Source organism: Neovison vison, chromosome 12 (assembly GCF_020171115.1).
Source record: "Neovison vison isolate M4711 chromosome 12, ASM_NN_V1, whole genome shotgun sequence".
Lineage (NCBI taxonomy): Eukaryota > Metazoa > Chordata > Mammalia > Carnivora > Mustelidae > Neogale > Neogale vison.
In genome coordinates this window covers 40373511-40390570 of record NC_058102.1, presented here as the reverse complement: position 1 = coordinate 40390570, position 17060 = coordinate 40373511, and positions in this window count along the sequence as shown.

Here is a 17060-nt window from a genome sequence, read left to right as displayed (position 1 = left end):
AAGTCCAGAGTGCCCTGTAGACGTGTATAGATCTGTATACTTGCGAGACTAAAGATACTGAGTGTGCATGTTGCTATGTAGACAGAGAGCTAATCCCTAGACTGTTTGTCTTTAAAAAACCCAAATACTGCATCAAGGCAATATGCCTAAGCTTATGCGTTTTCTAAGCCACTTAACACATTTTAGAATAAATATATCAGATTTTATAGACCAGAGACAACGGACTGGAGAAAACTTGTTATATTTATGAGAAGCTGAAAATTATTAAGAGTTTTGTTTTGAATTATAAAAAATATGTTTAAAGACAGCACAAACCCTGCGTCTCTATTTGCTAAGCCCCAGGAGGCATCCTTTTTTCATCTCCCACAGCAATCAGTTATGAAGACTAACTAAAGTCCATTTTCTAAAACTCACTTGAACCCATCTACTTCTCTTCCAACTTTCCTGCTGTCACCTCATCCAGTCTCTGCCATTTCTCACCCAGTAGCCTTCTATTCTTCTATCTGTCCTCAAAGTGAGGACCTTAGCTCATTAGCATCCATCACCGAGGAGCTTATTAGAAATATGGAATCCCAGCCCTCATCTGAACCTACTTATTATCTCCATTGTGATCCCAAGGTAATTTACATGCATGCTACATTTTTGAGAAACATTGACATATCCCCCTTCCTCTAGCTTTATTTATCTTCATCCCATTCTGAACACCAAAGCTAGAGCAACCATTACACAATTCAAATCTGATCATGTCAGTATCTTATTAAAACCCTTGTCCTTTGGCTAAAATATAAAACCTTCAAATTAAATTACAAAGTCCTTCACGACCTGATCACTCTCCCACCCCAGTTTCGTCTTACTAACACTTTCCTTTCATATACTATGCTTGAGCCATCTTTGTTCCAGATGTGGCCTTCTCTTTCTTAAATGGGATGTTTGCACCTGCTGTTCCCTAGTCTCGGATATTCTTCCCCCCACACCGGTAAACCTCAATCCTTTAGATTTCAGTTTAAATGTCAGTTTGTTAGGAACCCTACCCTCTGACCACCTGGATCTCAGAGCATCGTTTCTTGTCTTGTCATCATACTCAGTATTGTATCAACTTGTTGAATGCAAGTACTTCCAGATGAACTTTAATGTCCGTGGGGACAAGGACCATGTCTGTCTTGTGCAGAACAATATCCCTGGTGCTTAGGCCAGCAGCTGGCACATGACAGTTGTGAAAGAACGACCAAATAAAATACCTTCTCATAAAGATGAATGGGTAGCTTTCCATGTCTTTAAGAATAACTGTCTTTCAAAATTATGAGATGCTGTCAAAGAGAAGATAGATCAGATATATTCTGATGGGCTCCAGAGGGCAGAATGATATAAGTGGGGCCCATGCATGACTATACTGCTATATCTTAGCTATTTGTTGGATCTTAGCATCTGTTGGCTAGATGAACCAGAACCAGAGGATGAAAGTTTTAGGAAGAGAGAAATCATTCAAGTAGTAACTTAGTATCATTTGCCAGGTACTAGTCATGGAATGGATTGTTTCCTAAGGAAGCTCAGGACGACCGTTCAAAGGCAGGCTACAGAATAAAAAGTTCCTATCTTAAAGTATTTGAACTAGATAATCTCTCAGATCCTTTGCAACATTTACATACTATTATTTTGTCAGTTCTTCTGTAAGTGGAAATGTTAATATAAATAGTGCTAGCCTTAATTTTTGAAGAAAACGTGATTCATACTTGTTAATGATTGTATCACTAGTTTTGTGCAGAGACTGTTAGTAAATTGTATTATTTGGTATAATCAAAAGGACATTGATAAAAGGACAAATACTTCTCTATTCAGTTGTCATTAGTCATCAAACTCCACCATGAGAGAGTCATTCTTTAGAAAATATTCCTTCTCCCAGCACCAACATTTGGAATGCAAATGTCATAGGCAACATATTTGACTCTTATCCATAATTTTTATCTTTATTTGAATTATTTCATGATGACCCGTTCTTATAGTTGAGAATAAGCAATGGAGGGAATAGGGACACTGTGATGACATTCAGAAAGGAAGAGGGCTCCGGATATTGTTATTTATTCAGCCTCAGCTAAAACATTTCTCCATCAGAGACCTTTTTAGATACCTCAGTCTAAATGATCTGTCTCTCCATGTGATTTTCTCTTATATCAATTTTCATTCATGTAAAACGTATTTATTGAGTATTTACTCAGTGCCTAAGCACCGTTATGTACTAAGCACTGTTCAAGGTACTTTGGATACATAAGTTAATCACAGAGATAACAGTAGACACAAATGACCACCCTTGTGAACTCTGCATTTGAATGAACTGTTCCAAGGACCAAGAATACCAGCCTCACCTAGAAGCTCGTATGACATGTAGAATGTAGGTATCACCCAGACCTGCTAGATCATGTTCTACCGTCTAACAAGATCCTCAGATTACATAAACATATGGATGTTTAAGTTTGACCAACACTCTTCTAGTACACTCATCCCTTATTTTGTAGCATTTTCACATTCTTAAGCAATATATCTGTTTATTTGCTTTGAAGCGCACTTGGTCTACTAGACTATAAACTATATGAAGTCAGGGACTAATGGGCAAAGATGGAAGAGATGGGTAAAAAACGTCATCTGTTTTTCAGCTTTACCAAGACACAGACTTCACTCTGCACAGATTTCTCTTTTCAGTCTCGCTGGCTAATTCACCCACTGCCCAGCAGGCAGGGCAAACTGAAACTTATGCAGGAGAATTAGCTAACATCTGTGAGTTCTTTTCTACCTTCTGTCTCAGCTTCATCGTCTCTTGCATTTTTAAGACTTGTATGAGAAAAATCTCCTGACAGGGTTCCTGGCTGGCTCAGTCAGAAGAGCATTGCAACTCTTGATCTTGGGGTTTTGAGTTTGAGCCCCGTGTTGGGTGTGGAGATGAATAAAAAAAGAAAATTTTAAAAATTTACTATTTACTAGAATATTTGTGATAAAAATCGAAGTATTAATTGCTGTGGATTTTTTAAAAAAAGGATTTCTGTGGTTTGTGACACATGCAAAATCAATCTGGTAATCTTGCCTCTTTTTTCAACCCTGCAAATCTCATTTAAGGTTTTCTTTTCTCTCCTAATCTTCTAATATAACTTGGTCATGTTTAGCATGGACAATAAGCTTTGTTGGATGATTGAATTGTCCCTACATTGCACTTTCTGTAACCCATACTTCAAAGGAATAAGCAAACTTTGTCCCATTGGCAAATTCTAACAGACTGTCCCCCCCACCATCCATTCTTATGTGACCTGTGAAGACTCTTTCTCGTATTTTTAAATTGCTGGGAGAAAATCAAAAGAAGAAGAAGAATATTTTATGACACATGAAAATTACATGAAATTCAAATTTCAGTGTTCATGAATAAAGTTTTATTGGAACACAGCCATGTTCATTCATCTGTGTATTGTCTATGGCTGCTTTCATGCTATCCTGGTGGAGATGAGTAATTGGAACAGAGACCATATGGCTGCAAAACCTAAAATATTTACTATCTGAGCCTTCACAAGAAAAAATTTGCCAACTTCTGCTCTATAGTATTCTTGTCCAGTGGAAATAGAATAAGTCACATGTATAGTTTTAATATTTCTGATAAGTACACTAAAAAATGTTTTAGAAAAGGTAAAATTAATTTTAAAGATAAATTTTAGCCACATGTATCCCAATTATTATTTCAATATATAATCAGTATTAAACATTATTGAGATATTTTGATTTGTTTTGTACTAAGTCTTCAATGTCCAGTGTGTATTTTGCACTGAACAGTGTAGCTCAATTTGAACTCATCACATTTCAAGGGCTAATAGGACCAGATAGCTGGAGGCTACCATATTGCTGCCACTTCAGAGTAGGTAGCTAAAAGTTGAGTAATTTAGTTTATCTGAAACATCATTGACATACGTGTGGTAGAAAAAATGTATACTTCATAGCTTAAAGTGACACTACCCTTACATATCAAGGAGGCAAAACATCATGGGCACATGGAAAATAATCTCATAATAGCAAAGTATCCAGATTCCCTGGTCATCAAGTTTGCATTACAGAAGGCATTTTTTTCCCCCTAAAGTTTCTGTAGCAAGAAGCTAAATCTTGCTAGGGTGGAATCTATTTGTCAGGGGAAAAAGGGATAGACTTAATCTGTGGATTAGAGTTGTCTGAATGCTCTGCCGAAATGAATGGCAGAGGGAGACAGAGACAGGGAGAGAGAAATCACTAAGCGATGGTAGCTGATTGCTTAGGGTAATCCATTTTAAACAGACCACTGAGAAGACCACCTGCTATTAAAAAGAAACAAAAACAAAAACACCTGTTTGAACTGAACCCCCTGAAAATAGGACACAGGATATTTTAAATATAGGCCACCCTTTACAAAGAAAACTATTTTTACAGCCTCCTATAAGGCAATGTGGCTTGCTTTCAATGTCTGGAATTTCTTTGCTGTTTAGCATGCAGAATAGCACCCGACAGCCTTCCCAGTTACTAAAGGAAGGACTCTGTCTTCGTCCTTCCTTCACTTACCATCTGTTCTTTTTCAAAACCATAGTGCCTCAGCTGTGCTGTGGAAATTGACAAAAGTTAATGACTTCTAGCGCTGGCTTCTGCTTCCTAGCACTAGGTAGCTCCAATTACCTTTCACGATCTCAATTTCCTCACCTGCTCAATGGGGATAATGATGATCAAATGATGGGCACCATGTAAGCAGGGGCTAGAAGTGTTCTATTTGCTTCGATAAAAAGAACATGGTGTTAGTGCTGTAGAAAAACACAGAAAATGCCCTTTACTACTTAGCAACTCACATGCTTTCCTGCTCTAAAAGATCCAACTTCCCTTAATTAAGTTTGGCAACAAATGGGCATCTCCTTCAGGTAAAACCTGCTTCATAACAAAAATAAAAGGATTTGACAAGGCGCTGGGATAGTTCCCAGTTCAGTGCAGGGCATTAGAAGATAATTCAATGAAAGAGATATAAGGTCTGAGAAGGCAAAAGATGACTCCGAATTTTACAGAGCAACAGAGTATGTTTGTAGCAGGCAAAGGTGGCATCAAACAAGAGAAGTTTTGTAAGGAAAATGTACTTATACCTGAAGAGGATTTGAAATTTTTGTTTGATGTGGCCCTATTCTGTGCTGATAAAACACATTCTTTTGTATATTATTCTTTATGGTTGTTTGCTCTTATGGCCCTGAGCCCTGTAATGATGTATTATTTTTACTGAGGCAGGGTGTGCCTTATGATGGATGAGAGGTCCCACAGTGAAGGAGATCCATCATCTAGTACAGTTGAGTTAATTGAAGTGACTCTGCCTGTGGCCAGTTGTCTGAAAACACACTGTAAAAAAGAACCTGGATATGGCATGACATGTATTTTATTTCTGGAATGTGGCTGACTCTCAGTAAAGAACCCAAGTCAACCTAAGTAAAAACCTGTAACCATGTGGCAAACTAAAATGAGAAGCAAAATCATGAGAAGGTGACCTGTGATGATTTTTGGAGAGTTGACTGACTTCAGGAAAAGAGTAAAATGTGAGCCCGAAAAGTGCCCATTTCTCCTCACCCCTCTGGACAGCCCTTGCATATGTCACAAAGAGCTTCATTTGGAAACTTCAGAATTTTATAGCATAATCAATGAATTCATTTTCATCTAGCTGAGCTATTAAATAATAAAAACTAGAGCTAGTCCTCAAAATTTTCTACTTTAGGGTGTGAAATGTCAACTTAGCACTTTTCAGTTCAACAAAACTTTACATAGAAGAAATATCATAAGCCCACACATGCACACACAAAAGGTTATAGTTGAGGGTGCATGACTCTCTAGCAATGTAGTCTTAAGAAGTTCATTTTTTTCTACATGAGCTTCTGTTTCCTCAACTTTTCCATGAGTGTGCATTGAACCTGATGTGTTCCCAGGTTGTGTATTATAATATTGGAGCTGCTGATCATGTGTGGCTATTGGGCTCTTGAAATGTAGTCATTACAACTGAAAGACTACCTTTTAATTTTATTTAATTTTAATTCAGATTTCAAAACAAATACAGTGTATGTTTGATTTAATATTAATTTATTAAAATAAAATTAGTTTAAATATATTAAAATTCATTTCTCTCTCTTTTTTTTTACTTCAACAATATGGCTACTAGAGAATTTTTTTTTTTTTTTTTTGGCTACTAGAGAATTTAAAATTGCATATGGTGTCTCTGTTTATATTTCTTTTGGACAGTGTTCTTCTAGATGAATGATTTCCATTCACTATCTGACTTTTGTGGATATTTATAAAAATGCCTATAAATGTTCAATGAAAAATATTAATGAGTGAGCCTGGTGGTAGGTATTATGGAGGGCACGTATTGCATGGAACACTTGGTGTGGTACATAAACAATGAATTTTGATACACTGAAAAGAAATTAAAAAAATAAAAAATAAATAAACCACAATAAATAAATAAATAAATAAAAATATTAATGAGCTGTATTTGTCCTTTCTGTAAATATATATGTTTTTTCTTATTCCCACTTTAAACTTTAAAACAGTTTTCAAGAAAGAGAACCCATATGCTAGGCGATCAGGGGTAAAAATATCACTTTCCTTAGGAGTATAAGCTCTTCATGTTTACCGTTAATCAATGTCTGTTCTGCAACTCCAGGAGTCCCACTTGTCACAGATTTAACTTCCCTCCCTTTGAGAAGATGATTCAGATACATCTTTTGGATATTAAGGATTACCTTTAGGAGAGTTGTTGAGTATAATAGTTTTCTCTTAGTTGAAGGACAAGAGAGACAAAGGTTGGCCCATGCTTGCAATTTGGGGAACATAAATTTTCTAGGTTTAAAAAAAAAAATGAGATACCTGCTTCATATTCATCAGCAGGGAGGGTCGTGGTGCTGCTAGATCTTTAAGAGGAGTGTTTCGACCTTTTCTGCACAGCCTCTGACATTTAAAGGCCAGTGCCATCAAGCCTGTCTCAGAGGTGAAAACTTCAGTTCAAGGTTTCATTGGCCAACTTCTACTAGATGCCATATTCATGGCTAGGGATTAAGACCAGCATGTCATAATGCCCTAAAGATAGCACAGAAGCAAACACACTTAGGCAGATGGTTCCACGTGGGCTGTAGCTTTCCTGAACAGCTAAGATTGATACTGAGGCCGAGATCAGGCACATTTATCAAATAGTTATACTTATCAATTCAGATATTATTAGAAATAATATTGCCATATGAAAATACTTTCTCGGCCGCATAGTAGTTTCCCTTAGGAAAACATCTTTTATTCCTAACATCTTATAATTGATCATCCAAATCAGAAGCTTTACTCCTTTAGTTCAGAATAGCATACTCTATTTTTGAATATTGAGACTATTTTCTTATTTTATTTTATTTTTTGTATCATTTTCCCGCTTAAAACAAACAAACAAACAAACTGAGACATTTAGGTTTCTCTGGCTGCCCTGTCTAGTATCTAATCAACATCATTCAAAGTTCTGTCTTTTGTCTTTTCTCTGGTTTTTGAGGGAGAGAAGCCTAGCTTCTTTCCTGCAGATATTTCTTATTTCTAATCATTGTCATTTCAACAAATTTCATCAAAGACCAAGAGATTTCCTTCACCCTAACTGCTTTTGAAGAGCTTTTGCTGATCACTGAACAGTGAAACAGTATTGCTATACCTGTTTGCTTTTATACCTTTCATTTGTGTATATTTTATTTTTCTGGAAGGAGAAAACATAGGAAACGGTTCATCGAACCGAGAGCGTTTTTTAACTTTTATCCCCCACCCCTTTCTCAGAATGATAATTACTAAAAATCTCTTTCTAGGACAAGACGTTTGTGTACTCTGGACGTTAGAACTCGCCTCCATTCGCTGCGGACTCCTGTCTGAGGGAGATGGGCACAGACTCGTGAAGAGGAAATCATTATTTACAGGCAAGTCAGAATGACAGACCTTGCAAATAAAGATGTTGTTGATACAGATATGAAAACAAAACCATATCCGTAGTCAGACATTAGGTGCCTGGTATAGTAGGGTAACTGCTGGACTTCTTGAAGACTGACCATCTTTCATCTAAAGGTAGAATATGAAAATTATTAGTGGGACAGACCATCTTTTTAAGAATAGCATACAATTAAGGCCTTCACAGTGTAGCTTAAATTGAGAAAACATCTTGATATTTTTATTTTCTTAGTCTGGTAAACTTGTTGTTTTACTGGCTCACATTTTATAATGAGCTGGAAAATCTATCCATGTGTTATTATAAAAGAAGACTTTCCTAACTCCAAATCCTTCTCAAAAAGCATATTCTGAAGTTCTTCTATTTTTAACAGAAAAGGTGATATAATAAAACATGTCCATTCCGTTTCTGAGGCCACTGTGTGGCTTATTGCTCTGACTTTCCTCCTCCTCTCCTCTGTCCCTCTCTTTCTTCCTTTATCCCTCTCCTTTTCCCCTCCCTACCTCTCTTTCAGGATTACTGATGCTAATCAGTAATCTGCATAATTATGCATATGCACCTAGTCACCTCCTTGTAGTTTAGATATGATCTATCAGACCTGTTATATGGCAATAAATAAATAATCCTCAAAAGTCGCAATAAAAGCCCATTAACAACTACTAGAAATGAAAGGAATACCGAGATGTTTACACTGTAAAATCACTCCTCAGTCGCAGCACTTCAAGTACAAAATGAGAAGTGAAGTGGGAAAATTTGGGCTTTGAACCAAAGAACATTTTCCCCTGCATTTAATGTTTCTCATTGGACCAGGGAGCAGGGCTTTTTTTGTTGTTCTTAGAAAAAAAAATTAAATGTACGTACTTCTTTCAGAAAGTGGAATAATTATATGTGGTTTCACCAATTATGTTTTTCACTCTTGGTTCTCTATATGAAAATATTCTAAAAGGAGAAAGCTCACATTATTACAGTCATGGCTTAAACTTGGGTGTGATAATTTTATTTAATAGGCTTGGATAAAATCTGGTTAACAAAGAGAATTTTAAAGCAAAATGATTTCTATGTCCTGTTACATGACCACAGCAACAATAATTTGTTCACTGTTTGCAATTAATTCCTTATAATAAGTGAGCTTATTGAATAAATTCTTCTAGAGGTTCTAATGTGTGAATAATGGCTAGTTACTCCCTCGAAACAAATTATCAACTATTTTCAAGGCAATTTGATGGAAAGTATATTAGAGACAATAGGTTAGGTAATTCTGTGGCAACAACTACAAAATATTAGTGACTTACCTAAAAAAAAAATTCTTTTTCATACTATATGTCCATTGTAGGACACCTATGGCTTTATTCCATGTTATCTTTATGACACGATCCATGATCAAGTAGTCATTCCTTGGAACACTGCCCAGTGGCTGAGTTGACAAAGACATTAGAGAACACGCAAATCATGCACTCGCTCTTTAAGTTTGGTTCAGAAGTGATACCATCACCCCCCTCACATTTTATTGGCCCAAACAAGTCACATGGTCAATTGATTAAAGAGGGTGGAGATGTAACATCCTTCTGCAAGAAGGAGCTCTGAAAGGAGTCACGAAATATGTGTGAACTGAAATAAAATCTGCCTCAGAGATTTTTTATATCTCCCTCAGAGAAGGAGATAAGAATTTAAAAAATAGCTGATTCTTTATAGTTTTACAAACTAATTTCTCTTACAATTTTTCACCCTAAATACTTAATTGCCTCAGTTGCAATATATGCCTCATTTGCATATACCAAAAAGGAATCAGCATGTTTATATTTCTAAAACCTAAATTAGATCAAAAGTATATATAATATCCAAATGCTTAGAACAGGAGAAAGTCAAGTTGACAAGTGAAGGGGGGATGGAATCTGACTGTCCCTCCATTAGGACTAAAATTAAAATAAATTTGTTATTAGCCAATTTATCCAATAAAAATTTGGTGCATTTCTGCACCAGGGAAACTAAAAGTTAAGCACAATTATTCATTATACCAGAACTTTACTGTAGTAGTTTAATATGCTTTTGGGATAAAATATTAATTATTTATTTAATAACATTTCTTTAAGGAGATATAAATTGGGAAACAATTTCATAGGAGTGTCTAATCCTTTGCCCCCAATATTTGGTTTAATAATTATGAAAGGAGCTATGAAAAATTCTCTTGTATACACTTTTTTTTTAATAAATCACTGCTCTGTTTTTATATAGCAGTGACCAACATTGGAAATTTTTAGAGAATCTTACTCACATTTGGAGGAACATACTCATATGCTCTCTGTTTCTGCATCTGGAGATCATTTTATGTAATTTGGCATTAATATTTTTATCCTAAGCAATCTGTCTGAGAGTTCTTCTGTTGAATTCCCTCCTTAGTTCTGGATTCATTAAGTCTTCACGCATTTCCTTATCCTCTTGGAATTGGAGTATAATGTTTAAGTTGATCAATTTAACTATAGTTATTTTTCTACTATTTGATAAAGTAGAGACCTTTGTTGTACTTCATAAATTCAGCACTATTAAGAAGCTAATTTCAGGGGCACCTGGGTGGCTCAGCGGGTTAAGCCTCTGCCTTCAGCTCAGGTCATGATCTCAAGGTCCTAGGATTGAGCCTCTCATTGGGCTCTCTGCTCAGCAGGGAGCCTTCTTCTCCCTCTCTCTCTCTGCCTGCCTCTCTGCCTACTTGTGTTCTCTTTCTCTGTGAAATAAATAAATAAAATCTTTTAAAAAAATGCTAATTTCAAAATTACTTTGTAAGATTTAGCCAATGTTAGTAACTGCTGGATTTGAAGTTTAAGGTAAGTCTTTAGGTATACAGAAAGAGAAACTCATTGGGAAGAAGCTCAGAGGTCCTGAGAATTTGAATCAGAACCAAAAGAAATTGAAGGGCACGCATAAATTGAGAAGTTGGGTCACCGTGGTCTTCGTTCTCTTGCTGTAATGTTTGTGTTCCTGTGTATCTTATTATATATTTATGGAGCATGGCTAGGTTGCTTGGTGATTTATACAGCATAGATGAAACACGAATCTTTACTCTCAAGAGCTTAGAAACTAAAAAACTAAAAATAACAAAATCTCCCAACCAAACACCAACCCCCCCCAAAAGAAACCAGCAAATATCTATGTTACCAGTATGAAGGAAAGGGTATCCCTTTTTATTTACTTTTCATTTTTAAATCTCTGTTAAATCATCTCCGTGCAAAATACACACTGTCATGCTTTCTTTCTGGCTTATCTTCACTGCAGAGCTGTGGAAAGGGCAGATAACTATTTCCTTTCTCCAAAATGTTCAAGGTTATCAAAGCAGGACCTCGCCTCGTTAGCCTCAATTTTAGATTTAGAAGTTGACTTTTATTAGAATGGTTACCGCTTATCTTGTTTTGCATGAAATAAAACTCTGAGTCTTTAAACTATCAAACCCATTCACAAAGCAATCTACAGAAGCTAATTTTTCTTTAATATGATGGGTGAATATTTTATCTTGAATGTTTTAGTTTGAATTACGTTATTTTATTTATGAATGTAGGATCAAATGAGGTGCCACAGTTGAGGTTTATATTTCAATATTCAAAACAGGCTAACTAAAGAAGGAAGCCTCGTATATGAGGATGAAGTATGGATTTCAGATTGTGAAGTCCAACAAGTGTTCTGGATATTGACCGAATTCTTTAAACCGGAAAGACCTGGGAATTTGTATCTTATGTGTATTAGCATTTTTAAAAATCTCTTTGAAGCTAAATATTTACTATTATATTCAGGAAATTAAAATAAATCTCACTGACTATAGAAACATCATGTAGTATGGACATTGGAGTTTGATTTTTGAGGTTCAAATCCTTCCCGAGTTCTTTGAGAAGTTAAAAATATAAAGCACTCAACACATAGTAAGTAGTCATTTTCTAGTCCTCTTACCTTGGGCAACTGTTTTCACATTTCGAAGCTTCCTTTTTATATCTGTGAAATTGGAATAATAACAGTCACCTCTCAAGACTGTGATGAGGATTCAATGAGTATTGACAATGCCTAATGATGTTTCCTCACAGTTTGGGGATGATACGTTAAATCTTGTCATTGGTTATAAATTTTTGAATCATTCAAGTCACTGATGTCACTTTGAAAACTAGATTTAAGGTCAGAAGTTCTGGTTTGAATTTCAACTCAGTCACTTGCCAGTTTCATCTTCTTGGGAAAAAAGATATAACCACCTCATTTAAAATATAGAATAATAATAGCATATCTAAAACCTTTGTTATGAAGTCTAAGCAGGGTCATGATATATCAAGTGACCAAAGAATTTGTCCACAAATGTTTGTTGAATATACACCATATGACGTCACTCTTTCAAGTTTAGGAGACAAAAGAATAAATAAGATGTGATCATTGACCTTAAGATATGCTATAATAGGTGATCGTCAGCATGTCAAATGTCAAATCTGGCTTTACTAATTTATCCACTCTTTCATTAAACAAGTAGTATTCTAGTACTTCTGAATTGTAACTCTAATCCTAGGTTTAAGCTCAAGGAAACTTTTAGTAGTTCATGGCCAGGTCTGCCTTGCAAAAAGGCTCTAGGCTAAAAAGATTTTATGCAATGTGGAATAACCTTTATGTTGTTTGGAAAACTCAGGGATGCAAAATCCTACTTCCTGTGACACTGAAAGAAATTGCACATTGAGAAGAACCATTCTCTGGGCTTCAGGCAGCTGGTTGTTAGGGCACTTGTCAATTGGTTATCATAGTGATTATGTTACTTCTCAAGTGAGTAAAGAGTAAAAACTTAAGGTGGAGGCGGTCTGATTCTTGACCGGCTAGATTCTTGACCCTGCACTAACTGTTCAAGCCCACCTGGGGATAAGAGAACTTAAAAATCTAATCTTTTTAGTTTTATTAGTTGTTTCCTTCACTGTGCAGAAGCTTTTCATCTTGATGAGGTACCAATAGTTCATTTTTCCTTTTGTTTTCCTTGCAACTGATGGATTGGGAGAAGATATTTGTGAATAACCTATCTGATAAAGAGTGGGTATCCAGAATCTATAAAGAACACATCAAAATAAACATCCTAAAATTAAATAATCCAGTTAAGAAATGGGCAGGAGACACAAACAGTCATTTCTCCCAAGAAGACATACAAATGGCTAACAGCCACATGAAAAAATGCTTAACATCACTCCTGATCAGGGAAACACAAATCAAAATCACAGTGAGATACGACCACACACCTGTCAGAATGGCTAAAATTAAGAAGTCCGAAAACAACAGATGTTGAGAACGCAGATCTTACATTGTTGGTGGGGATGCAAATGGGTGCAGCCACTCTGGAAAACTGTGGAGTTTCCTCAAAAAGCTAAAAAGAGAACTACCCTATGATCCAGCAAGGGACTACTGGGTATTTATCCAAAGGGTACGAAAGTGATGATTCAAAGGAGCGCATGCACCCCAATGTTTATAGCAGCACTACTCAACAATAGCCAGATTATAGAAAGAACCCAAATGTCCATTGACTGATGAATGGATTCAAAAAGAATGAAATCTTGTAATTTGCAACAACATGGATGGAAATAGAGTGTATTATGCTAACTGAAATAAGTAAGAGAAAGGCAAATATGATTTCACTAACATGGAATTTAAGAAACAAAACAGATGGACAAAGGGGAAGGGAAGAAAAATAGAATAAGATAAAAACAGAGAGGCACAACATAAGAGACCTTATAGTTAAGAGAACAAACTGAGGGTTGCTGGAGGGGTGGTGGGTGGGGGGATGGGCTAAATGGGTGATGGGCAACTTGTTTTGATGACCATTGGGTATTATATGTAAGTGGCGAATCACTAAATTCTACTCCTGAAACCAATACCACATTGTGTGTTAACTAACTTGAATTTAAATAAAGCAAAAAATAAAATCTAATCCTTAGTTCTAATTAGCAAAGGTACATTTTCTTTTCTGCCGGATAAACAGTTGTTTACCAGCGTCGAGGGTGTTATTTCTGCTGATTTATTTACTAATCTAGAACAGTTTAGGCTTCCATAGAAATGTGTAGAACTTGGATTGGATCTTTTGTATATACCTCACTCTTTTGCTAGTAGTCATTCAAGGACTTATTAGCTGGGTAAAAATTTGGAAATGTAGTGTATCCTTCATTCAAATTCTAGTTCTCGTCTTAAACCAGGTGTATGACTTTGGACAAATCTCTTAATTTCTGTTCACCTTGGATTTTTTTCTTCTCTAAAATAGAAAATAGAAGTAAAAGTTTACAGAATGCTTAACATGGTGACTAGTACAGATTAAAAATTAATTAAATCGAGGCACCTGGATGGCTCAGTCAGTTAAGTCGCTGCCTTCAGCTTGGGTCATGATCCCGGGGTCCTGAGATCGAGCCCCGCATCAGGTGCTCTGCTTAGTGGGGAGCCTGCTTCTCCCTCTCCCTCTGCCTGCCACTCTGCCTGCTTGTGCGCGTGCTCTCTCTCTCTTTCTATCACTCTGTCAAATACATAAATAAAAATGTTTTAAAAAATTCAATAAATCTTGGTGATAGAGTCCTGTTTCCAGGCGAAGTCGGAAAAGTCATTTGAGGGGGAGATGCCCATTCTTGGTCAGAATATACATTTAGAAATAGTGGCATTTGTATGGTTTAGTGTTAATCAATATAGGTCATAAGAATTTTCAAACTGGTTTTTTTTTTTTTAAGATTTTTATTTATTTATTTGACAGACAGATCCCAAGTAGGCAGAGAGGCAGGCAGAGAGAGAGGAGGAAGCAGGCTCCCTGCTGAGCAGAGAGCCCAATGCGGGGCTCGATCCCAGGACCCTGGGATCATGACCTGAGCCGAAGGCAGAGGCTTTAACCCACTGAGCCACCCAGGTGCCCAAGAATTTTGAAACTGTTGATACATAATGTATTTGGCCTCCCAAATTGTCCCTGTGCCAGAACATTAGCTCTGTAATTTCAGGAGATATTATTCATGTTCTAGTCTGAGCACATGATGCCCTCCCAGAGCTGTTAGGGCTCATTTTGGGTTGGTTGTGGATTGCAACCCACCTTGCCCATCAGAGCATTGAGTAAAGAATTTCACAGTGGTCAGCCCCACACCAATCTGCAGAAACTGACATAAATGTTTTGAGTGAGAAAATATTGCTAGCAAATATATTAGTTTATGCAGACTCAAATACTTTTTATTCCACAGAAATATCCACATGTGAGAATATGTTGCATATACATTTATATTTCCAATAGAGAGTATACAAATTGTCTTTCAATGTACTAAAAAAATGCAATTACTTCATGATTAACAAGAGAAAACACATTTCCCCAAAGATAATAGAAAACAAAATTACTTAAAAACTGTATTTTTAATCGAGAAAAGGAAATTAATTAATATGAGTTGATGATCTCCCTGATATGAGGACGTGGAGATGCAATGTGGGGGGTTGGGGGGTAGGAAAAGAAAAAATGAAAGAAGGTGGGATTGGGAGCGAGACAAACCATGAAAGACTCAATCTCAAAAAACAGACTGAGGGTTGCTGGGGGGAGGGGAGACAGGAGAGGGTGGTGGGGATATGGACATTGGGGAGGGTACATGCTATGATGAATGCTTTGAAATGTGTAAACCTGGTGATTCACAGACCTGTACCCCTGGGGATAAAAGTACATTGTATGTTTATTAAAAAAATAAATAAATTTAAAAAAAATATGAGTTGATGAGTTGCCAGGAACGTTGACTTTTCCCTTATATTATGAATAAGGGAATTTCAAATTCTTGGAAAAAAATTGAGTTCACCTTTGTTTTCTTGTTTTATGAAAATCATTTATATGATCTGTCTTTTTCTCCTACCTGAATTTCATATAAGTAATGTGTTTTCCCGTGTAACTGAAAAGGTGTTGTGCTTTTACAATCATAATATAAGGATGAGTAAGTAGTGTTTAAACTGAGATATAGCATTTCTCTCTTGCTTACATATTTTTATCCTGAAGCATAAACTCTATTCCATGGACTAATGTGTTAGGTGAGGATGGAAGCTGCCATTTTACATTGAGAACTGTTTCCAGTGCCTGGGTGGCTCAGTCCATTAATCCTCTGCTTCTGCTCAGGTCATGATCCCAGGGTTCTAGGATGGAGCCCCACATCAGGCTCCCTGCTCCGAGGGAGTCAGCTTTTCCTTCTCCCTCTGTCCCTCCCCACTGGCTTATGTGCTCTTGCATGTGCTGTCTCTCTCTTTAGCTTGCTCTTTCTCAAATAAATAAATAAAATCTTAAAAAAGAGAGAGAGAGAGAGAGAGAGAGAGAGAATTGTTTCAACAATAAGCTAGGTCAACCTAGAAAACCCCTCCTGGAAGGCCCCACTCAAACATCCCCTCTTTATCATACCACTTCAGCCATCATTTATTATTTCTTCAGTTGTGTTCTTCTGACCTTTCATGGATACCTTTTTTATATACTCTATACTGTTTATTACTTACGTGTCTTTCTCGTTTAGTGTGCTGTCAGCTTGTTCTTATTTTTAACTTTTTCCTTTTTAAAATACTTTATTTCCAGATTTAGTGCTGTTGCACCAACTAAGTTCTTAAAACATGGTTGTAGAGTTGAGTTAGTAGAAGATCTTTCTATTTTTTCTATCATTTAGAAATTTTCTAGATATAATAATCTTTCAAGGAAAAAGCAGTACTGTGTCTAGGTTCATATGGCTAGGAAGTACAGATTTGGGACTCAGATTTAGACATTCTGTTCCTACAGACTAGTCCTCTGAACAACTAAAATATGAGAATTCTCAATTGATAAAAATGTTGATATTTGAATTGGAAAATATGGGTAAAGTTGCAATGATATTTAGGCTTTTAAAAATGAGAGAGCATTATATAAAATATTAAGACAAATAGAACAGTAGCTAGTAAAACATTAAAGAGATTTAAGTGGTGGTATGGTCCAATCTGTTGTTTGTTTAGGTTAATCTGTTGTTCTTACATTGTAAGAGGAACATTTCCAAATTTGGGGTGAAATTATTACATTGTTTTAATTAGTCATTTAATTTATATATTCTGTTTCCATAGATAAGAAAAAAAATAA